This window comes from Panthera leo, chromosome B3 (assembly GCF_018350215.1).
Source record: "Panthera leo isolate Ple1 chromosome B3, P.leo_Ple1_pat1.1, whole genome shotgun sequence".
Taxonomy (NCBI): Eukaryota; Metazoa; Chordata; class Mammalia; order Carnivora; family Felidae; genus Panthera; species Panthera leo.
The window spans coordinates 28953045-28979109 of record NC_056684.1 but is presented as its reverse complement, the minus strand read 5'-3'; the positions used below and the strand labels follow the sequence as shown (position 1 = coordinate 28979109).

The 26065-nt window shown below is 38.5% G+C and overlaps 2 protein-coding genes across 2 annotated transcripts in view; one reads left to right on the top strand and one right to left on the bottom strand.

Annotated features, from left to right (window-relative positions):
* The window catches only part of TMEM266 (transmembrane protein 266), a 131020-nt gene extending 125915 nt beyond the window's left edge, over positions 1-5105 (bottom strand). The window contains exon 1 of the mRNA XM_042941308.1: positions 5037-5105. The gene's annotated coding sequence lies outside the window, so the exon portion shown is untranslated. The remainder of the gene's footprint in view (positions 1-5036) is intronic.
* A 212-nt stretch (positions 5106-5317) lies between these two features.
* Positions 5318-26065, top strand: part of NRG4 (neuregulin 4) — a 211700-nt gene continuing 190952 nt past the window's right edge. Inside the window, exons 1-3 of the mRNA XM_042943093.1 lie at positions 5318-5392; positions 7880-7941; positions 11119-11211. The gene's annotated coding sequence lies outside the window, so the exon portion shown is untranslated. The remainder of the gene's footprint in view (positions 5393-7879; positions 7942-11118; positions 11212-26065) is intronic.

The window sequence follows — 26065 nt, the reverse complement described above, 5'->3', positions numbered from 1 at the left end:
TCTCCTTCTTTGGAAGTCTTCAAAAAACATTATGTATGCCAAATAGAGGGGAAACTACACAGGTCTCCTCTTCCTCTCTGGCCATCTCCCCCTGTACTTCCTGCTACCTTGTCACACATCCAACCCTCAGGCAACTTTCTTTCCATTTTCCTGAGTCTATCTGGGAGGTTCCTCTCTCCCAGACACCCACTTAAGAGTAAGATGAGATCTCTCCTGATTCTTCTCTACTTCCCTTGCTGTTCCCCACTGCTCACTACATGGAAGTGTAAGGGCTAACAGTAACAAGAAGAGTGGAAGGCTGGAAAGATTCAAGGATGCCACAGTGACTTGTCAGTTCTTTTCCTTAACATCAGGGTTCGGGAAGTAAACAAAATAGATAAAATCCCTGTGTTCTAGAGCCTTCATGCCCGGGGTGGGGGTGGGGGTGGGGGAGATGGGCAATAAATAAAATAACCAATTTATATGGTAAATTAGGAGGGGCTATGAATGAAAACAAAGCAGGGAGGAGAGCTAAGAATGCTCATTGGAGAGTGCTTCATTTTATTTTTTTTTATGATTTTATTTTATTTTTGAGAGAGAGACAGAGTGTGAGCTGGGGAGTGGCAGAGAGACAGGGAGACAGAATCTGAAGCAGGCTCCAGGCTCTGAGCTGTTGTCAGTGCAGAGCCTGTTGCAGGGCTTGAACTCACAGACTGTGAGATCATGACCTGAGCTGAAGTTGGAAGCCCAACCGACTGAGCCACCCAGGTGCCCCGAGTGCTTCATTTTAAAGGAGTAGTCAGATTTCAAGCAAAGCCAAACGGAGGTGAGGGAGTAAACCAATCAGATATCTGTGGGAAGGACATTCCAGGACAGGGAACCACTAATGCTAAGGCTCTGAGGTAGGGGGAACAGCAAGGTCAGTGTGGATGGGCACAGGCAGAGTGCTATTCATTCTGTATTCTGAAAAAGCCCTGAGTTTGAGCCACAGTGATCTGGGCTTGAACTTAGCTTGGCTCCTTAAATCTCCTGTACCTTGGACTCCCCTGTCTCCACACCTATACACAGTTAACCACAAAGGATAACTGTAAAGGGTTAAAGGAGATACAGAATGTAAATCTATCATAGGACACAGATCATGCCCAGTTCCTACCTACCACACATTAGTCCCTTGCCTCTTCTCCTGGTTACAGGTTCCTTTCATCTAGCTCTCATTGTGGTTGAGCAAACATGTCTAGAACTATGCCATTCAAGGGTCTCTAGGAGTACAAAAAAGAAAAAAAAAAAAACAAAACCCTGCAAACCAGTATGCATCTATGTATATAGTACGGTTGGCAAACAGTAATATTTTAGTATCCACATTCAAAAATCTAGAATTCACACCTAACTATTAATGCTGACTATTGCTGAGGAGTAAGATTACTAAAGATTCTAATCATTTATCTTCTATCTTCTATATTTATGTAATGCTTGACATTTTACAATGAATATATACTACATTTGCAAGCAGAAATCACAATATAGGCTAGTGTTGATGCAGAAGAAGTGATTTCCTGGCCCTCTCCTATTGAGTAGCCACCATTCCATCTTGCTTACCCAAGCAAGGATGCCTGGTGTGACCTAACTTTAGGAACTCTTACACCTTCTATGTGGGGAAACTGGGTACAAATAAGGCCAAAGGGAGCTAGAGGGTTCACAGATCAGACCTGAACTACAGGTCTTATGGTGGGTGAAGGTCTTATGGTGGGTCTTATGGTGGGTGTGCCTGGCCAGCAACTGTGAACTCTGGTCCAGTTTGGAAATGGAATGGATTAACTTATGGATTGTGAACCATTTTCTTAATAAAATTAAAACTCTTAAAATGGCTGCCACCAAGGGGAGAAAAAGAAACTGATGAAAATAAAGTATCTTAAAAATAAGCTGTGAACTTCTTTTATGACTCAAGATTGTTGACCCTGAAAAAAATATCATTTTAAAGAATACTAAATTAAGAATACTATAACAAAAAACACATTTCACAACTAAGTAGTTTACAAGGTCAAAGAAAGACAAATAAGCCAGTTTCCAGTGTCTTACTCAATGATACATTAAAATGTGCATTACAATCAGTCATTGCAATGCATGCTAGCCATAGCTTGGCAAAATTTTAGTTGTTCTCCTCACCTCCAAAAAACCCCAAAAAGACACTTGGTGAGAGGAAAAAATAATGCTTAAGCATCCATAGTTGACCATACGGTTTTTCCTAGTTTAACTTTTTTTTAATGTTATTTATTTTTGGGAGAGACAGAGAGACTGACCATGAGTGGGGGAGGGGCAGAGAGAGAGGGAGACATAGAATCTGAAGTGGGCTCCAGGCTGTGAGCTGTCAGCACAAAGCCCGACCCAAGGCTCAAACTCACCAACTGGGAGATCATGATCTGAGCTGAAGTCGGGTGCTCAACTGACTGAGCTACCTAGGTGCCCCTTGGATGCTTTTTAATTATGAGATTTCTTACTGAAGAAGATAGTGATGCTCTACATAGGAAAATCCATTTCCTCTCCAGAAATCAAACAACACCTCTCTTTACTTTCTGCTGCTTCCCCAGTAACACCAGGACTCATCTTGAGTTTATCTGAAGCATAGACTGGAAATCCCCAGGGAGGGAAGACTCCATCTCAGCATTTCCATAAGCACTAGGGAATGTGCTCCTCCACAACCGAATGTTTTCCATGAGGCAAAATGGCTACACAAACTGCTTTACTGTCAACACAACACAGTATAATGAAAAAAGTAAGAATACGGTGTTCTAAAACCAGTCATATTGTCCAAGGAAGAAAATTTACAAGATAGTCTTATATTTCCTACCTAGTATCAGTCACCAATTTGTGATTACAAACTTGTAACTTCCATGGGATATCATTTTCAAATAATCCCTTATATTTACCTATACCTTTTTCACGACCATCTTAAATATGTGACCTGAATATAAAAGTTTGTAGCCCCATAGAGTGCTTTTTCCATTAATGCAACTATAGCAATTTCTAAGTCTATGGAGAACTACTAGGAATGTGTAGCAAAATCCAATATTTGCATTATAATAATGCGCTTGCAAAAAAATGATTAAGTAGACATCCATAGCTGAATGCACAGATACTAAGATTTTCAAATGAATAACTGCTCTGCTCTCGCAGAGACTGGATTATGGTCCGTGACTGGTATGGATTCCTTCACCCCATTAAGACATTCACATACAAGTGTGATAGGTAATGTTGTTCTTATGACTAGCAGTGAGACCAGAAGCCAGTGTGCAGGGTGGCAAGACTGGAGTGGGATGCAATAATGAAAAACATGAGTGACTCATTCTATCTGATGCATATACATTTTACAGATTTAAATCTGAAGGGAAACAACTTTTTGAACTTAACTGCTTGTTTGAGAGAGTTAAATGGAAGCATGTTTAAGACACCATTTTTTATAGGCTCAGTGCCACCTCAAAAAATTCCACAGACCCATTCTGAAACAACAGTTTCTCTTACTGGAAAGCTGCAAAGACTGACGTGGAATCTATGAAATGGAAAATCGGATCCAAGTATGTATGCTCATGCATAAGCTTGATCTAAATGCAAATGCAGATACAGCAGCAGCACCAGGGTTAAAGGTTCCTTCCAATACCCCTCCACCCCCAGCAATTACATGCTTTTGAGTGTGCACCTTTATCGTGGCTCTGTGTGACCTTGGGCAAGTTAGCTAACCTTTCTTAGTCTTAGCTTCTTCATCTTCAACATGCAGATAATAGGTTTGTTTTAAGGACCAAATGGGATCGTGCACAAACAGCCTTTAGCTCAGTACCTGGCACATATGAGCATTTAAGAATGTGTCCTCATGATCAGATATGGCACACAGACTATATTTTACAAGCTATTAGTTCTACTGCCATATCCCAATGTCTTGTGATAACCATTTATATTCTACGCTTCTAGTTTTTACTATTCTTTTTACCACAGTGAAAACATATATCCCACTTTTCCGACTGATGCTTGAAGCAAGGTGACAAACTAAGAAATAGGTAACATACACACTAAAGAAATTTAGTCTTTAGGATATGATGTTATTAAGTATATGGAATATAAACAAATCATGTAATTTATAACATATGGAGCATCATATCAGAGGTTTTATTTTAAAAGAAACAAAAGCCAAGCAGTATTAAAGAAGATAGGAAGAACCAATATGGGCTTATCGCTAGGTATTAGTGACTGAAGCAAGGATTGGTGGGCTAAATTATGGAAGATTTCATGGGGTCTGACTTCCAACAGGTGGCAAGCTTTAGTCATCTTCAGATGCAAAACCTTAATGAGTTTGAGTATGCAAGTCTGGAGGGTTCTGTTCAAGGCCTCCTCTTGGCAACCAAGGGAAACAATTTTCGGGGTTTAAGCCTCCTTGGCAAGTTAGCAAGCAGGGAACTGTATGCCCTAGGTTGCACCTATCCCCTGAAGGGGATTCTGGCCTGACGGTGAAAACCCACCATCCTTTCCTGACAGCCCATCCTGCCGCTGTAGCGCCTCCAGACAAATGGGGGAAGCCCAGTAGGAAGTGGTCACGACCAACCAAGCCACAAATGCCCAGGGTGTGGGATTTCCACTTCAATACCACGCCTGAAAACCGAAAATAGGCGCCACTCATCCCATACTGCAATGGGATTCCCCCAGCAGCAATCCCCCCCCACCAACACACACCCCAGCTTGCATGTTTTATTAATAAATGCAAGATGGCACACGGAGGCAAAGAATGGGAGGTAAAACATCTGCAGCTGGACCCGAACCAGAGCAGTTTGCAAAAATAAATAAGGAGCATGTGACGAGAAGCAGATTCCCAGGCTGGCACTGAAGTCCTGGGTTGCCCCACGCACCCTCCTCTTGCTCCCCTGGCGAGCGGGGATGAAGGTCAGCGGTGAGATCCCAGCCCTCCCGGACACGCATCCTGCAAACCTCGACTGGCCCCTACCTCGGGCCCGGCCACAGGACCCGGACACCGAGGCGGGGAAGCCCCAGCCACGGCCAGCTTCGAGGACACATACCTGCTGCCTGGGCTCGGGATTCGCTTGGCTCTGCAGCGGTGCCGGCCGCAGCTCGCGCTCCCGGGGCTCCCCTGTCCGCCCCCCCGCCCCCTCGCGGCTCTGCCGCTCCCTGGGCTCCTCCGCCCACCGCGCTCGGGGGCGCGCGCGCGGTCTCGCTCCGGCGGCTTACCCGGGCCCGCGCCTGCGCCCTCGCCTCCCGCCGTCCGCGCGCGCGCCCCCGGCGGCTGCGGAGCGGCGGCGCGGCTGTCTAGGAAACAGCAGTCTCGGCGGGTCCGGCTGGCGGCTGCAGCCGGGCAGGGGGCGGGGGCTAGGCAGCCACCAGGGCCCGAACGCAGCGCGCCGGCGTCGTGGCGTGGGTGAGGGGGTCGCGCGGCCGAGTCGGGGGGCGGGGTGGGGGCGCGTGTGCATGTGTGGAGGAGAGGAGGGGGTAGCGAAAGGAAGATCTGAGCTGGAGGCGGGCGGGGCGCCTCGGGGAAGCAACAAGTGCGCTGGCCGGCAGGGCCCCGCCTGGGGGATTTCGTACGATCAAGCTAAGAAACCTCCTTTGGCTTTGGTGCAGCGCTTTGCAGTTTCCCGAGCTCTTTGCCGGTTTTTCGTTACATCCGCACATGGCACTCGGTGAGGGAGCGAATGGCAGGCATTACCCTCTACGTTTTGAGGCCACCCAGGGGAAAACCACCTCTTTCTGGCCAAGGTCGTAACAGAATCAGAAACCCCTGACCCTCCATGTGCTGTCTTGGAATAAAAATACCTAGCAGAAGCCTCATTTGATAGTCTCAGCCCAGGACCCTTGTAGGGCAGTGTTTCTCAACCTTTTTTTCCCTATCCATTATCGTCCTCTTAAGACATTTAGACATTTTGCTCACGAATCGCCGCACCCCCACATGAAATTCAAATATGATTGATAAACTGTATAGTTATTTACAGTTAAGTGTAGCTGAATCTTATACATATAGTAAGATTTCACCCCTTGGAGATGATACTGACCTCATTGAGTTCTAGGACCATAGTTCCTTGGTTAGCAGGTGGGTAAGTGGAGTAGGTGAGGATTCTGGATGCAACCACAGTTTTTCTCTGTAGGTTAAAAGAGTCCTCGCATATATATGCACGAGTCTAATGTCTGCAGGTGCCGTGAGCAGTGGAACATGGTCTCTATGGCAGCTTCTGGGATTCATAGCTTTTATTTGTAGTCTGTATCAACTCATGCTAAAAATACAGCCATTTTCCTATGGGGTCCTGACATTTTTGTTAAGATACTTGAAAAGTTTGGAAATCTTCCTTTCTAGGACACTTCAGTGTAGCCTTTGGCTCTGCAGACAACCTTATTTTCTGGATCTCCTACCTCTTCTGAAGCAGATTTTGGTTTTGTTTAGTCCCATTTGGCCTCCCAGGAGTGTTTTTGTCATTCTTGCTTCCTCCTCCTCTTCTGCTTTCCTAGCTAAAAGATGAAAATTGTGGAGTTGAAAGAGTAAAAACCTAGGTCAAGCAATTGCCCCCGGGGGCTGCATCATGCTCTTCTCAGACTCAGGAATGTCTGGGTAGGGTGTGAGTATCTAATTTGGCAAGCTGGGAATAGGTAAAATTTCTTCTTCAGGCCACCCCTCATCTGTGTTTCTTACCCTAATGGTGCAATTTCAGAGGGAAAAAAAGCCTTGGAGGTGATATTTGTAGAAGCTACCTGGGTTGCCAGAGAATTTTTCTTCTACATTTCCAGAAGAAAGAAATGTGGACTGGAAGGGAGAAAGTGGGGATGTGTCAAGAAATCTTGGGAGGATGGATGAAATGGGGGTGAGGGGAGTATAGTTTTCTGACGGGGTGGAAGCATTTTAATTACACTCAAAAAAAGGTGTAAAAAAAAAAAAAGCCTTAGCATAGTTGGCCAACATTGTTATCCACTCTAGTTTTCCCCCACTTAGTAGAACTTTAAAGATTTGATTAATACCGTTGAAAAGCACCCAGTTACAATGCTAGTTAAAAGAGTAGGACAAGTATTTTGAAATTTACAGACAAATTGGAACATCACTTTAGTTACCTGGAGTCTTTGTAGTCTAATACAATTTTTGGTTCCAGGTACAATGCTACTTCAAGGGAACTTTCTGTCTACAATGGCTGTTCATAAAGACAGAGAATGAGAAAACTATGTAGAAATTGCGTACTAACATCTTTTACCTGTGTCTTCTAAGTGTGATGCCCCAACTGCCCCCCCCCCCCCCCCCCCCGTTTTTTGGTAATCTGAGTTTATGGAAAATGTAGGTGCAACCATTTTAGGTGGTAGTGTGAAGTCAAAAATCCCTGAACACCTATAATTTATCAGCTCTATGCTGACCCCTGGTGGTATCCTACTTCACAGCACATACTGCAAATTAAAATCTTCGCCCCTTTAGGTAAATTATACAGGGTGTTGAAAACAGAGATAGGTAGACAAGATGGCGTTCTGCTTTCTCCAAACTTGTCCTGTTCTTGTTTTCAAATACCCCTAACACCCAGAGGAGGACTAGCCCTTGAGGCTGATCCGTTTAGAGGAACTGAACAGCTCTGGCAGGCCTCTTTAGCTTGTTCTTAAACTTGCCTACAAGAATCACTTGGGGACTCTTGTTTAAAATCAGATTCTGGAGCCTTACCTCAAATCCATTAAAATCTAATCTGCAGAAAGTGGCATGTGATTTTTATTTTTAACTGCCCTAACTGTTTAAACAGAACAGGTATGCTTCAGAAGACTAGGTAACTAAACCAGAGGGAATTTTGTGGGTGAGGGAGCTCCCCAGCCATAGGAAAATGGGGTTATCAAGCAGGAGTGGAAGAAATTAACTGGGTTTAAGCCTTGTATGTCACTTTCTTGCCAGATATACCCGGTTTTAATGTGGTTGTAATTGGCATAATAACCCATACCAAAATGTCTTTTGAGGTAAGTCCGATTTTCTTTAAGTTTTAACTTAAGAGTCTTTTTAAAGACTCTTTCAAGAGTACTAGAATCACATAATCAGAAAGTTTGTGCATGTATGCTGCTGTAAGATTATGAGAGGGCAGATTGGAGATTATGTTGATCTTGTGACTATCTGAAAAAAGATTGATATCAGGGTTAAAATTTGTTCTCTTGAGGTAGTTGCTTGTAAAAATGGAACATATAAATCTGATGCCACATGATTTGTGAAATTTAATACCAAGAGATCTTAAATTGTTAATGTTTATGTATCTGTTTTAAAACCTTTTTTAAATGTTGGTTTATGATGCTTCTTCATTTATTTGGAACACACAGGGAGAAGGCAATCTGAGTTAGTGAGAATCCTGAAAAATGCAATATATGTGACTTTGTGTGATACTTTTTTAAACATTTAAGTATAGACAAATAAGTGCTAACAAAAGAGCTCTTAAAAAATCCTGCTGAGATAGCTTTAATGAATAAATATGATTGAATTAAAATCAGCAAAATTCATGTGCATACAGTCTTGTGTGGATAAAACACAAAGCATACTACCATACACGCAGTAGGTCTTCAATTAACATTCATATTAGGGGCGCCTGGGTGGCTCAGTTGGTTAAGTGTCCGACTTCGGCTCAGGTCATGATCTCACCGTTGGTGGGTTCGAGCCCCACATTGGGCTCTGTGCGACATATCAGAGCCTGGAGACTGCTTCAGATTCTATGTTTCCCTCTCTCTCTGCCCCTCCCCATCCTGTGCTCTGTCTTTCTCTCTCTGTGTCTCAAAACCAAATAAACATTAAAAAAATTAAAAATTCATATTAAAAAGGTTTTCTTACAAGTAGGTTAAATATAATTCAGCAAACCCATCTTTAAGGATAGTACCTTGATGGTAGATTTCACCTTGAACAGTGGGCGTTCAAAGAGTGGGGCAAAAAGGGCATCACCTTGGGTGTAGGCAGTAGTAATTCTCATTGTCCTTAGAAAATCTAAACTATCACAAACCTACTAAAAGTTTGTCTACTTCTTATTACTGGTAATTTTTATGTATCAGAAATTCTAAACAATGTCGGTGATAAAAATCTATCAGTCTAAGTTCTAAACAATTTCTCTAGTTAGTTTTAATAATGTATATATAAGCTGTAAGTTAGCACATTTTAATTACCATTTAATAACTATATTCTACATGGAAGTTAATTCACAGAACTCCCAGTTATATAGTTGGCCTTCAGTAAACATAGACTCATCTATATGGGTATTTCCCCAAGTAGATTCATAACAATTCAGGGTAATTCAGAGCTTTGGGCACAGTTCATGTCTACAACTCCTTTGGTCTATATCTCTCATTTAAATAATTATTAATAAACAGTGGTAGCACAGTGATTATAAGGATGAAGAAACAGAAACTGATTGCTTCAGTGTTGTTACTCTGTGTGACCAGTTAGAGTTTTCATTTGTATGGTAAACTCAAGAGTAAAACAAAGTGCAAACTTGATGGTGTAATATTTTGGGTTGGTAAGTACACATTTTAGTTCATATGTGAAATCATTCTTTTAAATAATTGAATCAGAGAATATTTTTAACTTTGAAATTTATTCTTTTTGTTAATGTTTGCTTTAAAACTAAAGAACAAATCAAGAGACTAGGAGGTGTAATGTTTTTATTTAGTATGTCAACAAACCAATATGTAGGTTTAAGTTTTTCCTTTTTTCAAAAACATTAATTCCATTACTTTTTTGGGGGTACTATAATACTTATATTGGCATAGACGTGGAGTTGAATAAAAGAATTTCATGATCTGTTTCTTTCCTGGATATTATTATTTGTTTCATTTCATGATCATTATTTGAAATAATTTTGTCACATAGGAGAGGAGGTCTTAAAGGCAAACCCCCTCTGTATGTCATGTTCTGAATATACCATTGGGCTAAAATGATCACAAAGTGGATGGTATTCAAATGAATTGAGCTTTACTATAAGCTTAATATTTGGAACTTTACTTGTTCTTCATGAGGAAACTGTTCTTTTGGTTACATAATTCATGTGCCAAAATGGAATATCAGTGTATATATATATTATATGTGTGTGTGTGTATAATTAATATATATGTATATAATGAATATGTATGTGTATATAATGAATATGTATATAAGGAAAATGATCCTATATTCCAACTATAGTAAGATTGGTCTATTTTAAAACTTAGCAAGCACATGACTGTGTTTATTGATGGAATCCTATTTTTCTTAAAACAGCCCCTATTAAGAAGGTATAGTTATAGATGAGAAAACTGAGGTACAAAGGGATTAAGTAACTTGCTCAAGATCACATAGCTAGTAGGTTCAGGAACCAAGATCCTGATTCAGAGACCCCAAGTTCAACCCCAGTGCCTCAAGTGACTCACATGTATACATCAAATTGTGCCTCAATGAGTTTTTGATGTTTTGAAGTTACAAAATTACACTATTAATAAAACTTTTGTGTTCATTATTTGTAGGACTACAGAAGGAGCATAAACTTCTTTGGGATTGTGCATTCCCAAAATTGGCTTGTTATAAAAACTTATGTTATTCATATATGCTACTTTTATATAATTAAGGTCTTGTGAGCCACTGCCTTTATCTTCTCAGTGCCATATAAAGTAAAGCCTTTTGGGGCATGGGAGTTTGAAAGAGGAAGACAGATGATACTGTATGCCACTTTCCTCCTTTTTCATGAAGGTTACTACCTTTTTGAAATGACAATTCTTATGAACTCTCTATGCATAATATTTTTTCTTGGTAGAGACATAATACAAAAAATAACTTTTATAATAAAAGAAATATAATTCCTTGCCATCCCCCAGAACTCCCTGCTTGAAAGGGCATTCCCCCATTCAACACCCTTTTAATAAAATTCTATTTCCCTCTTAACCCAACTTTTAGCCTTGTATTTAATAATGAATAGTTTTCCTGTGGCTTAAAAAAAAAGGTTGGTGAAGGAGGAGAAATTAAATATATTAACAAAGTAAAATTTCTGCTAGGGTATCACTAGGTAAAAGAAAGGCTCATATGAAATTGGTAAACAGATTCTACTTTCCTTCTCTTCATATGTTACTAAAATTGTTACGTAAAATATTTCCCATTTTTATGTTTCTTTATGGCTGCCATAATTTCTATCAAAGCAGAAGAAATAGAGGTGAACTATAAAGTGAGAGCCAGTTGCCTCTCTACTCTGCAATCTAGGAGGAAAAAAGTTTCACCCAAGGACAAATCAGGTAAGTATTTGTTAATTCTTTCTAATGTTTTGGAACCATACATACAGCCATGATTTGTCAACTGTAACCATAGATTATGGGTTTAAATTAAGAGACAATAAGGTAGACTCCACAGTATGGAAGTTCTGTAACTTTTAATTTATAGAAGCTGGAGTCTCATTTCAGAAGCCTGTACGTGTAGAATCCTGTTCAATTATGTATTAACTATAAAAGCATCACAGACAACAAAGTTCTGTAAACTGGCTAAATCTAAGTCTGGTCTTTGTGATTTAAAAATAATACGAGTAGAACTAAAGAAGGTTAAGAAAGTTTTGGAGAATAGGAGTCTGGAAAATAGTCCAAGTTGTTGAGCTTAGAAAACAAAGCCTAAGAGGTAATCATACTTTTCCAGCAGGTAAGATATTGTCATACTGAGAATGGTACCTCCTTTTCCCATCTCCTTAGGGGAAACACAGCAGGATAAATTTACATTAGAAAAATCAAAGATTTTGAAATTAAGATGTTTAAGATTAGAAGGATTTATGTTAGGAAATTGTAGAATCTGCTTTATAAAAGGTCTAAGTAGCCTGATCATCTGCCAAGAATAGCTTATACATCCATCTAATCCCCTTATACATCCATCTAATTTTATGATGCTATGGTTGATTTTGAAAAACACAGTGATTTATGTCTAAGGCAGTAGATAACATGGTATATTTCTAATGATAGAATATGTAAATTTATAGAACTTGACTTCAGGAGTATCATGGAAAGTTATAAAGTTATTTTATGAGCCCAGAAATAGTCATATATTTTATTCAGTTCCATTGTTGGCCATGTGACCATTATTAACATGTTTAATTTTTCTGTTTCATATATGAATATATATTAACACTGACAGAAATGGAATTATGGACTCTTAATGAATCATTTTTATCAAGACTCAAGAGAAGGATGGGAGGATAAATTTAAAGATGAGTGTGTTCAGGATTGTTGAGGACTGCTCTCTGAAATGTGCGATAAGGTGGCAATGTCAAACAATAAGTGGACCATGGTGGGATAATCTGAAAATGGCATTTGGGAACAAAGACAAGACTGTTCTCACTTCTTTCCATTGATTCCGAGAAAGAGGGGAAAGTAAGGACTAAATAGTTATATTGGAAAATGCACCTTGTGAGTTAAAGGAAAACCAGATTTTTATTAAAAATGAACTGCAGAGAAGTAAAAACTAAACTTAGGATAAAAAGAGTTTATCCTTAGAGAAATGGACTCTAGGGGCACCTGGGTGGCTCAGTTGGTTAAGTGTCTGACTTTGGCTCAGTTCATGATCGCACAGCTTGTGGGTTCAGGCCCCACATCAGGCTCTGTGCTTACATATCAGAGGCTAGAGCCTGCTTCAGATTCTGTGTCTCCTGCTCTCTCTGCCCTTCCCTGCTCATGCTCTCTTCTCTCTGTCTCAATAAATAAACATTAAAAAATTAAAAAAAAAAGAAATGGACTCTAGTCGATGGGGAATGGGGTAGAGAGTTAAGAATGGCTTGAGAAGTCAAAGAATTGGAGTGAGTGTGATTTAGGGGGGTTGAGTGTGAAGATGTGATGGTCAGAGGCAAAAGGAAAAACAACATGCTGATGGAGGTGACTAAAACAGAAATGAAGGTAGTATTTGAGTTAAAGAGAAAAGTAGGCACATGTTAGAGGAAAATCAGGGCCATTAAGAGAATATTTCTTTATGAGCAAGAAAATATTAAAGATGACCAGTTATGTATACTGAGGAAAATGGGAGAAGATAGTAATTATTCCAGGCCTGAGAAGGGCACATACATGTGAAAAATCACTAGGCTGACTGACCATTTATTTCAAGAAGAGTTTTCCTGGGACAGTGTTCAGAGACTTAACTCTGTTTGGATGTTGATTGTAGAGTGTCTAGTCTTCAAAGCCATAGGAAACCTTTAGAAAGGCTAGGGTACTAGGGATAACACTAAGGGGTTGTGTTGGAAAGCTATGATTTTTATCTTCTTTATATCTCTGTGTAGAGCTGTAGCATTTTGTAGGAGACCTGGATAATTCAAGACTATTCTTAGCAGCAAAGAATGGAAAGTTTGCTATGGCCACGTGGCAGTAGCTTAAAAGAGTTATTTTATTTTACTTTTTTAGAGTGCACAAGTGAGGGAGAGGGGCAGAGGGAGGGAGATCTCACAACCCTGGGATCATGACCTGGCACAATATCAAGAGTGGGATGCTCAACCAAGTCACTCAGGCGCCCCTTGAAAGTTTTTTAAATCACTCACCAGTCAGCTTTGAAACTGTAATTCTTGATGAATTATTAATTTGGAAGAATCTGTGTTATTTCGAATTTTATATATAAAATGAATCTTTATTATCAAATCATTTCCTATTTGCATAAAATGCAGCCATGCACTATTTAGGTTTTCCCATTAAGAGTAATGATAGCTGGGATACCTGGGTGGCTCAGTTGGTTGAGTGTCCGACTCTTGATTTTGGCTCAGGTCATAATCTCATGGTTTGTGGAATTGAGGCTCACGTGGGGCTCTGTGCTGACAGCATGGAGACTGTTTGGGATTCTCCCTCTCCCTCTCTGTGCCTTTCCCCTCAAATAAATAAATAAACTGAAAAAAAAAGAGTAATGGTAGCTAACATTTGTTGACTGTTTCTTATGTGCCAGGCACTTTGCATGTATAGATTCATTTTATATTCAGAAAACTCTTTGAAGTAAGCACTATTATTCTGCCTCAAGCTGCCTCGTATAGGTGAGGAAATTGGGTGCAAAGATTTTACCCAGTGTCACACACTTATTCTGTGGTGGAATGCTTCAGTGTGGAACTGGGATTCGCATTCTATGTCTCTGGTTCCAGAATCCATGCCCTTAACCCTTATACTATATACCTTTGTATATATACTTACACTTATACATATATTATGTATAATACATAATGTATAATACATATGTATAATATGTATAATATGTATAATACATATATTATGTATAAGTGTATGTGTATATATGTATATATATGAAACATATGTATATGTGAAATATATGTATAATATATATATAAATTGTGAGTTGAAGGTTGCTTGAAACTGTTCTTTGAAACATTGGTGACTTGAGTATATTGATAAGTGGCACAATTTACATAAAAAATGGCTTTTGTGAGCTGTTGTGTAGAATGAAAATTGACTTAGTGCTTCTTTTAAAAAATTTTTTTTAATGTTTATTTATTTTTGAGAGAGAGAGAGAGCATGAAAAGGGGAGGGCAGAGAGAGAAGGAGACACAGAATCTGAAGCAGGCTCCAGGCTCCAGCTGTCAGCACAGAGCCTGATGCAGGACTTGAACCCATGAACCGTGAGATCATGACCTGAGCTGAAGTCAGATGCTTAACGGACTGAGCCACCCAAGTGCCCCCCCCCTTTTTAAAATTTTTTTCCCCTTCTATAAATGTGTTAAAGAAGTCATGCCAGTACACTTAGTGATGTGAAGGGCTATTGCTTTGGTTAGGCCAGTTGCTGTTATTCAGAAGACCACATTGGTAATATAACCTTACTTAGTGAATTTACCAGGATCTGACTCTCAGTTTTGTGGTCTTAGAAACCTGATCTGGTCATTAAATGTCTCATAGAGCATTACATTAGTCTAACAACCTCATTAGCTGAATATGTAAAGCCAGAATGTAAATTTATTACTTTGCAGTGAGATAAAACTGTTACATAAACCAGTCATACCAGGATGCTCAGTGTATTTTTCTTTCAGGTGTTGGACCTAGATGGGAAACCAAATTATAATCAAGAAGTTTCTTGGTGAACAACAAGCACCATGAATATGTCTTGTTTTTTTGTTTTTTGTTTTGGTTTGTTTGTTTTCACAAAATTTATCTCTTTCAGAAATTCCTCAAGGATATCATCAATAATAGCTGCTATTGGCATGTACTGTCAGTCCTTAACTTATAAATAGCCTCCACCCCTGTGCCCTACCACCAGGGGCTCTGCTGCCATAGAAACGGTTGTTAATAAACATGGGTATTTTAGAGAATCTGTGGGTTCAGAATTGAAGGAAGGGAAAGTCTGTGAAAAACTGAGTTGCTAAAGGGTGCTAATTTCAGGGATGGACTCCTAAGTAGGATGAGTAGAGATCTCTTTACTTAAAATATATTTCTGTAGCACTGCCTGAGGTCCTTACCCCCACCCCTGCCACTTCTGTTATATTGCCTGAAATTTCACCAAATAGAGATTGGTTTTTATTTGTTAAATGTTCTCTTAAAACTATAAATACCTATGCATGGCAGATATTCTTAGTGACCTTTCTAATACCCATTCCCTGTTGCTCACCTTCATTTTCTTAGGGGCAACAATGTGCCCATCTTCAAGCAAAAAACCCTAGTTAAAGTCATTTATAACCATCCCATTCTCTTTTGCCAGTGATCCTGAAGACAAGTCTGCTGACTTTAGGGAAGGCTTTTGTTTTCCTAATACAGAGACTGTTAGGTGGCTGGTACTTTTTCCACTTTCTTTGTGCCTTAACTGCAGACATGCAGCTGGGAGATGTAGCAGCCATCTTGCAACCATGAGATGGCAAGCATGATACTGAAAATGTGATTCCAAACAAACTGAGGACTGTGGAGGAGAAGGATCAAAAGAGTCAAGAACATTGTTGGACAGTGTCCAACCTTAGACTGCCTACCTCCAGGCTTATTATGGGGGGAAAAGGGGGAGAAAAGTTGTAACCTTTGTTGTATAATAGCAAAGCATTTGATTAACCTGTGCCTACTGTTTCTTGGAAGGCTGACTGTGCAAATTGAAGCTGCAGTGTTAGGAGAAATGGTAGGAGAAATTTGGAATGTTGTCATGTGTTGGTTACTTTTTGTGGCTTTTCAGAAGGATCCTAGAGAAGGGGGTGAACTCAAATTACTGCCCCTCAGCACGAGAGCAGTGGGGGCAACAAAATATAGCTTTGCTATGGAGGTATTCTGCCTTTAGCTCACACTCTAAATGGACAAGGAGTCTCATAATTTGGAATTTTGTAGGATTATATGCAGTACCTCCTCACCTAAGACTATTTTTAGAATTGCTTCAAATCTTTCATGAGAGTTCAGAAGTCAGTATGCTAAGCTCTCAGCTAAGAGATGAAAATCTCCAGGCCTAAAACTTATTTCCAGAAATGATTTTTGGCTATGGTTACTCATACAAGGAATTGATCTGGAGAAAATAGCCCAGAAGCTTGATGCATCTTTGAGGGAACTATAATATAGAGGTGGCAGCTGGTTGTGATTGTTTTTACCTTCTAAGCAATCCACATTCCTTCTTTCCTAAGTCAAACCAACATGAAGTAGACTACAAAAGCTGTGGAGCCCCTGAGAAGGGCATCTGCTTCAAAACCTACCTTAGATATGGCCATAGAGGACAATGTCAAAGCAGATATTCCAGAGATTTAAACTAAGAGCTGCCAGATTGGCTAACCAGGGAGTTTACCTTATTGCCTGCTAAGGAATCTCTGATTTCTGACCAATGAGATTATGATGTGGGTTGTGAACTGTTGACCACTGTGTGCTTCCTGTTGTCCCCTTTTCGCAATAGAATTTTTATTGAGGGGCACCTGGGTGGTTCAGTCGGTTAAGTGTCCGACTTAGGCCTAGGTCATGATCTCACCATTCCCGAGTTCAAGCCCTGGGTCAGGCTCTGTACTGACAGCTCAGAGCCTGGAGCCTGTTTCAGATACTGTATCTTCCTCTCCCTCTCTCTGTCCCTCCCCCATTGGTGCTCTGTCTCTCTCTCAAAAATAAATAAACATTAAAAAAACAATAGAATTTTTATTGAGGCCACAGTGTTGTTTCTTTTTCATTATTTTATAAATATATATAGAAAGGGAATCGTTTAGAGACAGGTTATCTTTTAGCCATATAGATGGTCAGATAAGAGTTGCCATATTTGTACTACATAGAACAGATAGAAAATCACCCAGACATCTGATTTCATGCAGTAATTGGGTGAAATAGTGGGGTTGTCTTCCTTGAAGAAATGATAAGTCTGTTCTTTTTAACATATGTGTAAGAAATTGTGTGTGTGTGTGTGTGTGCGCACATGTGTATATTGAGTTGAGGCCTGACAGACATTGTTGGTTGGCTATCCCATATCCATTCCTTACTGCTACCATAAAAATTAGGAAGTTAAATATTTAATTGCAACCTTTCTTACTGCTGCAGTAATATAATTCTAATCCATGAATCTGGGGGGGGGGGGGAGAACTTCATGGAAGGCTTTCCCTGTTTCTAAATAAAGGGTCAGACAGGGCTGGGGTTAACCCCATTTTCTTGCTTTGACCTTAGATATGATGTTTGGAGCTGCAGTGATCATCTTGCAATCATTAGACAACAAATATGAATACAAAAGGTCAATATGTTCAGTGTAGTGGAGCAAAAATATTGAAGATATTGATGAATTCATTCACTACTAAACCAACCTTAGCAATCACTGAGTTCAAGATTTTTTGTTTTTTGAAAATAATGAGTCCGTATTTGTATATGCTATTGTGAACTAAGTTCTCTGTTCCCTATAACCCAGTGTCCTTAACTGTTATAGTATAAACGTCTATTTCTATACAATGTCAAGGATAGTTTTTGTTCATTGTTAGCCATGATGTCTTATTAGTAAATAATGGATATATGAAGAGAGGAAAAGATTTTTTTAACTTTTTACAATAGACTGATTCACATGTGAAATTGCATTATTGAAGTGTTAACTATGGCATCTTCTCAATATGTGGCCCGGATTATATTTTTTTACTTTTTGGAATCGAATATTGCCATAGCTCAGCATTGCACTTTTAATATAATTAAGAAATACCTTTTAAAAATTAGTTTCTCATTCTCAGTTATATAATAAGAAATGCTAAAGATTGTTAGAACCCTGTAAAAGTCTTCAGGAAGAAATTGCTGACTCCAGTGGAACGGGTCGATATAAAAGTCTTGGCTTTTGTGTGGAACAGTCTTTTAGTTCTGCGTCATTGACTACTAGTAAATGTTTATTCCAAAGTGATGTTTTACTTTAACTGCCTTATATCAGAGCATGTACTTTTTCTTCCAATGTCCATTTAGTGTTTTTGTTCACTTCAGACATTTGTTTTATTCCAGTTGTTAACTCAACCTTATGAGGTTTAAGATTATGCTTTTCTATTTTTGCCCTTTTTAAAATTAATTAGAAGTAATAGCCAAGTGTGCCAGTTTTTGTAGCATAAGGAAATGCTTGAACACCAAACAAAGGTAAATATGGAGCTAAGCAGAATAGACATGTTTCTTTGGGTGTATTTCATAGAAAAATTATATTTGGCTTCAGGAAAAACTCGCTTTCTAATTTTTATTCACATTGACAAGATGTGATCCAAGTACTTTCTTAGGAAGAGAAAGATTATTTTGACCTGATGTTGGGGTTTTTTTTTGTACATTCTAAAAACAAAAGCTTTTAAAATTATTTAAGAAATAAGCTGAAAGGCCTAACACTAATTATTACCGTATTACCATACCATCTATTATTACCATACCTAAATACATAGTAAGTAATTTTGAGGTGTTGAGATGTACTGGTCTCCACTGTGGTTTTGTTGCTGGCCTCATACATAACATTTTGTTTTTCTTTCCTAATGTGCCCTGAGTCAGGCCTGACAAAAAACTAATATTGTAAGACTGAAACTAATATTGTAAGATTGTTAGCAAGCTAACATCTAAGTGGGAGGCTCTTAAATGTATTATAAGGGTGGTTTTAACCCACTGGCTAGAAAAACCTGATCTATTTCTAGGGAGATTTATACATTCTACAGGAAGAATTTGAAACAAAATTTAAAACTTGGGTTTTTTGTTATTTAAATTACTCTTATTTTTAAGAATGTGTTATTAGAGTGGTGGCTTTTATGACTATCCTATAAAGTTTTTCTGCTGGGTGATTCTCCTATCTACTTTTCCTGGCTACCTTGTTTACTGGCTGTTCTTAAATTGTATTGATATACATGTGCCCATATTCTTTCACTATGGGAGGCAACATTGCTATGTGGATACTTTCCCCTTGTCCTCATCTCTTGCCACTATCTGCTCAAACTGCACAGCTCTTCTAGTTAGCCCACTATTTATTATTTAAGCCCCCATAGTCATGAGATTGCAAAGGGAAGCCAAAATTATATTCAGATGAACAAATCACTTATAAAACTAGTTGTCCTTCATATATGCATGCCTGTTTAGTCTATGGGCATTGTTAGCCAGTCTTTTCCGGGTTGTTGAATACTCCTGTAAAACACTTAATGCAATACAAAGTGATTTTAGGGTTCAATTGCAAACTTTGAAAAGATGTAGATAGATGATGAAAATGATGTTGTTGAACTCAAATTACAAATGAAACTGAAGACAAATGAAGGTTTGGCAGAGTTAGGCCACCGCAATTAAAAAACAGAGAAAATAGAAAGATGATGCTGACCCTCTCATCTCTTAAAAAAAATTGAATATCAAGATTAAAAGAAGGTCTTGGAAAAATTGTCAACAATCTCAGATTTTTTACAATAAAACCTTCTTTACAATTATGATATAGAAGCTAGACGTTAGGTGAAGTTAGTTTGTATGTAACAATTTTGTTGGAAAATTATGCCCAAATCTTTACTTCATTTGTTCATGATTAAGAATTAGTACATAATTGCAATTATAACTGAAATTTGTTAAATATAAGATAAACTGATCAAAATTCTTACCACTATATGTGAAATTTTCATCCCTTTTTTTAAAGTTTATTTATTTATTTTGAGAGTGTGAGTGCAAGCGATGGGGGAGAGACAGAGAGAGAAGGAGAGAGAGAGAATTCCAAGCAGGCTCCATGCTATCAGTGCAGAGCCTGATGTGGGGCTTGATCTCACGAAGTGTGAGCCAAAAGCAAGAGTCAGCCATTTAAGAGTCGGCCTCTTAACTGACTGAGCTGCCCAGGTGCCCCAAATTTTCACCTGTCTTATGTGGACTGACTTTAAATGGCTTTTTTCTAATACCAATTATATTTAGAGGAAGATGATCTCATATACACTCTGTAACTGGGATTTAAAAGAATTTTGTATATTTTATATCTGGGATTTAGAGAATATAATTACATATTACATTCATACATAAATTCATAAGAATAAATATGCATGGTGTACTTACCATGGCAAATTCTTTATAATTCCACATATAAGAGGCTGCTTAGTTAATGTCCGCCCATTCTTCAGATCTTGACTTCTTCAGGAAAACCTCCCCTGACAACTGCGATTTTATATATATGTGTATGATTCCTTCATATGACTCTTTCATAGCCTTCGAGGTTCCTGAGGCAGGGACCTTTTTGGATTTGTTCATCATTTTATATTTTCTCTGCCTACTAGGGTACCTTGTCTGTATTAGGCATTCAAAAATACATTTTGAGTTTTTTTAACATTTATTTATTATTGAGAGAGGAAGACAGACCATGAGCATGGGAGGGGCAGAAAGAGGGGGAGACACAGAATCTGAAGCAGGCTCCAGGCTATGAGCTGTCACCACAGAGCCTGACACGGGTTTCAAACTCACAAACCGCGAGATCATGACCTGAGCTGAAGTCAGATGCTTGACCAACCTAGCCACCCAGGCGCCCCTCAAAAATATATTTTGAATCAATGAGGAATGATATGAGTGTGCCATCTGAAATGTGGCGGACCTAAGTTTAAATTGTGGTTCTGCCACTGACAAGCTGTCCCAAGTTTTGGGACAATCCATTTAACCTCTCTTAGATTCCATTTCCTTCTCTCTAAAATGACAATAATCTACATTGCGAGATTATTGGTAAGGCTTGTATAATATATATGAAATTTTTATTTCTATTTATTTACTTATTTTTTTGCTTGGAATTTTTTAAATTTTATTTTTCTTCCAATGTAGTTAACATACAGTGTTATACTAGTTTCAAGTGTACAATATAGTGATTCAACAGTTCTGTATATTACTCAGTACTTACTATAAGTGCACTCTTTAATCCCCCACCTAATTACCTATCTCCTCACTCACCTCCCCTCTGGTAACTATCAGTTCTCTACAATTAAGAGTCTGTTTCTTGATTTGTCTCTCTTTCTCCTTTTTTTCCCTTTGCTTTTTTGTTTTGTTTCTTAGATTTGACATATGAGTGAAATCATATAGTATTTGTCTTTCTCTGACTTCTTTTGTTTAGCATTATGCTCTCTAGATCCATCCATGTTGTTGCAAATGGCAAGATTTCATTCTTTTTAATGGCTGAATAATATTCCATCACGTATATATACTACATCTTTATTCATTCATCAGTCTGTGGACAGTTGGGCTGCCCCCATATCTTGCCTATTGTAAATAATGCTGCTATAAACATAGGGGTGCATGTATCCCTTTGAATTGGTGTTCTTGTATTTTTTGGGTAAATACCCAGTAATGCGATTGCTGGATCATTAGGTGGTTCTATTTTTAACTTTTTGAGGAGCCTGCATCCTATCTCCCACAGTGGCTGCACTAGTCTGCATTCCCACCAGCAGTGCACGAGGGTTCCTTTTTCTTCATCCTCGTCAACACCTGTGGTTTCTTGTATTATTGATTTTAGCCATTCTGACAGGTGTGAAGTTATATCTCATTCTAGTTTTGATTTGCATTCTCTGATGATGAACTTCTTTTCATGTGTCTGTTGGCCATCTGTATGTCTTTATACCACATCCTATTTATCCATGCATCTATTGATGGATCTATCGATAGATATCTGTCTAGATATCGATATCTATCAATAGATAGAACTTGGGCTGCTTCCATAGTTTAGCTTTTGTAAATAATGGTGCAATAAACATAGGGGTGTGTACATCCTGTTGAGCAAGTTAGTGTTTTCTATTCTTTGAGTATATAGCCAGTTGTGCAATTACTAGATAATAGGATATAATTCTATAGTTAATGTTTTGAGGAACCTCCATACTGTTTTCTACAGCAGCTGCACCAATTTGCATTCCCACCAATCATTCATGAGAGTTCCTTTTTCTCCATATGCTTGTCAATACTTGTTTCTCATGTTGTTGATTTTAGCCATTCTGACAGATATTAGGTAATATCTTAATTGTGATTTTGATTTGCATTTCCCTGATGATGAGTGATATGGAACATCTTTTTTTTTTTAATTTTTTTAATTTTTTTTTTTTTTTTAATGTTTGAGAGGGAGAGACAGAGTGTGAGTGGGGAGGGGCAGAGAGAGAGGAAGACAGAATCTGAAGCAGGCTCCAGGCTCTGAGCTGTCAGCACAGAGCCCAATGTGGGGCTTTAACTTGCAGACTGTGAGATCATAACCTGAGTTAAAGTCTGGTGCTTAACCTACTAACCCACCCAGGTGCCCCATTGAACATGTTTTCATGTGTCTATTGGCCATCTGTATGTCTTCTTTGGAGAAGTGTCTGCTCATGTCTAATGTCCTTTTTTAGTTGGATTATTTTTTGGTGTTGAGTTGTATAGTTCTTAATATATATTTTAGATATTAACCCTTTGTCAAAATTTCATTTGCGAATATCCTTTCTTATTCAATATGTTGTTTTTTAGTTTTGTTGCTTGTTTCCTTTGTTGTGCAAAAGCTTTTTATTTTGATGTAATCACAATAATTTATTTTTGCTTTTGTTTCCCTTGCCTTAGGAAACATCTCTAGAGAGATGTTGCTACTGGTGATGTCTAAGAAATTACTGCTCCCTTCTTGAACTTTTGTGGTTTCAGGTCTCACATTTAGGTCTTTAATCCATTTTGAGTTTCTGTGTATGGTATAAGAAAGTGGTCCAGTTCCATTCTTTTGCATGTAACTGTCTAGTTTTCCCAGCACCATTGTTGAAGACACTGTCATTTTCCCATTGCATATTCTTGCCTCATTTGTTGAAGCTTAATTGACCATATAATTCTGGGTTTATTTCTAGGCTTTCAGATCTGTTCCATTGTTCTGTGTGTCTCTTTTTGTGCCAGTACCATTCTGTTTTGATTATTATAGCTTTGTAGTATAATTTGAAATCCGGGATTGTGGTACCTTCAGTTTTGTTCTTCTTTTTCAAGATTGCTTTGACTATTCAGGGTCTTTTGTGATTTCATACAAATTTTAGGATTTTTGTTCTAGTTCTGTAAAAATTAATATTGGTATTTTGATAGGGATTATATTAAATCTGTAGATTGCTTTAGGTAGTTTGGACATTTTAACAATACTTCTCCCAGTCCATGAGCATGGAGTATCTTCCCATTTATTTGCATTGTCTTCAGTTTCCTTCATTAATATCTTATAGTTTTCAAAGTATAGGTCTTTTACATCCTTGGTTAAGTTTATTCCTAGATACTTTATTATTTTGGATGCAGTTGTAAATAGGACTATTGCTTATTTTCTTTTTTTGCTACTTCATTATTAGTGTCTAGAAAGGCAATGGATTTCTGTATATTGATTTTATATTTTGTAACCTTACTGATTTATCAGTTCTAGCAGTTTTGGCGGAATCTTTAGTGTTTTCTTTTTTTAAAAAATATTTTTTTTTATTTTTGAGAGAGAGAGCATGAGCAGAGGAGGGGCAGAGACGGGGGATACACAGTGGGTTCTGTGCTGACAGCAGCAAGCCCAATGTGGGGCTCAAATTAATGAACTGTGAGATCATGACCTGATTCGAAGTCAGACACTCCACCAACTGAGCCACCCAGGCTCCCTGAGTCTTTAGGGTTTTCTATATATAGTATCATGTCATCTGCAAATATTGAAGGTTTTACTTCTTCCTCACCAATTTGGATGTCTTTGATTTCTTTTTCTTGTCTCAGTGCTGTGACTAGGACTTCCAGTACTATGTTGAATAAAAGCGTGAGAGTGGACCTCCTTGTCTTGTTCGGGCTCTTAGGGGGAAACTCTCAGGTTTCTGCTATTGTATATGATGTTAGCTGTGGATTTTTCATAGATGACCTTTATTGTGTTGAGGTATATTCCCTCTAAACCTACATTTTTGTATGTTTCTACCATGAATGGTTGTTGTACTTTGTCAAATGCTTTTCTGCATCCGTTGAAATGATCATATGGTTTTTATCCTTTCTTGTTGATGTGATGTATCACGTTGATAGATTTGTGAATGTTGAACCATGCTTGCATCTGGGAATAAATACCACTTGATCCTGGTGAGTGATTTTTGTAATGTATCATTGCATTTGGTTTGCTAATACTTGTTGAGGATTTTTGCATCTATGTTCATCAGAGACATTGGCTTGTAGTTCTCTTTTTTCTGTAGTGTCTTTATCTGATTTTGGTAGCAGGGTAATAATGCTGGCCTCATAAAATGAATTTGGAATCTTCCATTTTGGGGGAATATCTTGAGAACAATAGCTATTAATTCTTTAAGTGTTTGCTAGAATTCACTTGTGAAGCCATCTGGTCCTGGATTTTTTTTGTCAGGATTCCATTTCCTTGCTGGTAATCAGTCTGGTCAAACGTTCTGTTTCTTTCTGCTTAACTTTGGTAGGTTATATGTTTCTAGGTATTTATCCATTTCTTCTAGGTTGTCCAATGGGCTGGCATATAGTTTTTCATAATAATCTCTCATAATCCTTTGTATTTCTGTAGTGTCAATTATTGTTTCTACTCTTTCGTTTCTTATTTGGGTCTTCTCTTTCTCTCTTTTTCATGAGTCTGGTTAAAGATTTGTCAATTTTGTTGATCTCTATAAGAACCAACTTCTGGTTTCACTGATCTGTTGTATTGTTTGTTTGTTTGTTTTACTTTCTATATCCTTTCTTTTTTTTCTTATCTAATAATTTACTTTTTATAATTTACACCCAAGTTAGTTAGCACATGGTGCAATAATGATTTCAGGAGTAGATACCTTAAGCCCCTTACCCATTTAGCCCATCCCCCTCCCACAACCCTTCCAGCAACCTTGTTTGTTCTTATATTTAAGAGTCTTTTATGTTTTGTCCCCGTCCCTGTTTTTATGTTATTTTTGCATCCCTTCCTTTATGTTCATATGTTTTGTATCTTAAAGTCCTCATATGAGTGAAGCCATATGATATTTGTCTTTCTCTAACTGACTAATTTTGCTTAGCATAATACCCTCTAGTTCCATCCACGTAGTTGCAAGTGGCAAGATTTTATTCTTTTTGATTGCCGAGTAATACTCCATAGTGTGTGTATGCACACACACACACACACACACACACTCCACGTCTTCTTTATCCATTCATTCATCGATGGACATTTGGGCTCTTTGGCTACTGTTGATAGTGTTGCTATAAACATTGGGGTGCATGTGTCCCTTCGAAACAGCATACCTGTATCCTTTGGATAAATGCATAGTAGTGCAATTGCTGGGTCGTAGGGTAGTTCTATTTTTAATTTTTCGAGGAACCTCTATACTGTTTTCTAGAATGGCTACACCAGTTTGCATTCCCACCAGTGGTGCAAAAGAGATCCTCTTTCTCCACATCCTCGCCAACATATGTTGTTGCCTGAGTTGTTAATGTTGGCCATTCTGACAGGTGTGAGGTGATATCTCGTTGTTGTTTTGATATGTATTTCCCTGATGATGAGTAATGTTGAGCATTTTTTCATGTGTTGACTGGCCTTCTGAATGTCTTCTTTGGAGAAGTGTCTATTCATGTCTTTTACCCATTTCTTCACTGGATTATTTGTTTTTTGGATACTAACCTTTTATCTGATATGTCATTTGCAAATATCTTCTCCCATTCCGTCGGTTGCCTTTTAGTTTTGCTGATTGTTTCCTTTGCTGTGCAGAAGATTTTTATTTTGATGAGGTCCAAATAGTTCATTGTTGCTTTGGTTTCTCTTGCCTCCAGAGAGGTGTTGAGTAAGAAGTTGCTGCGGCCAAGG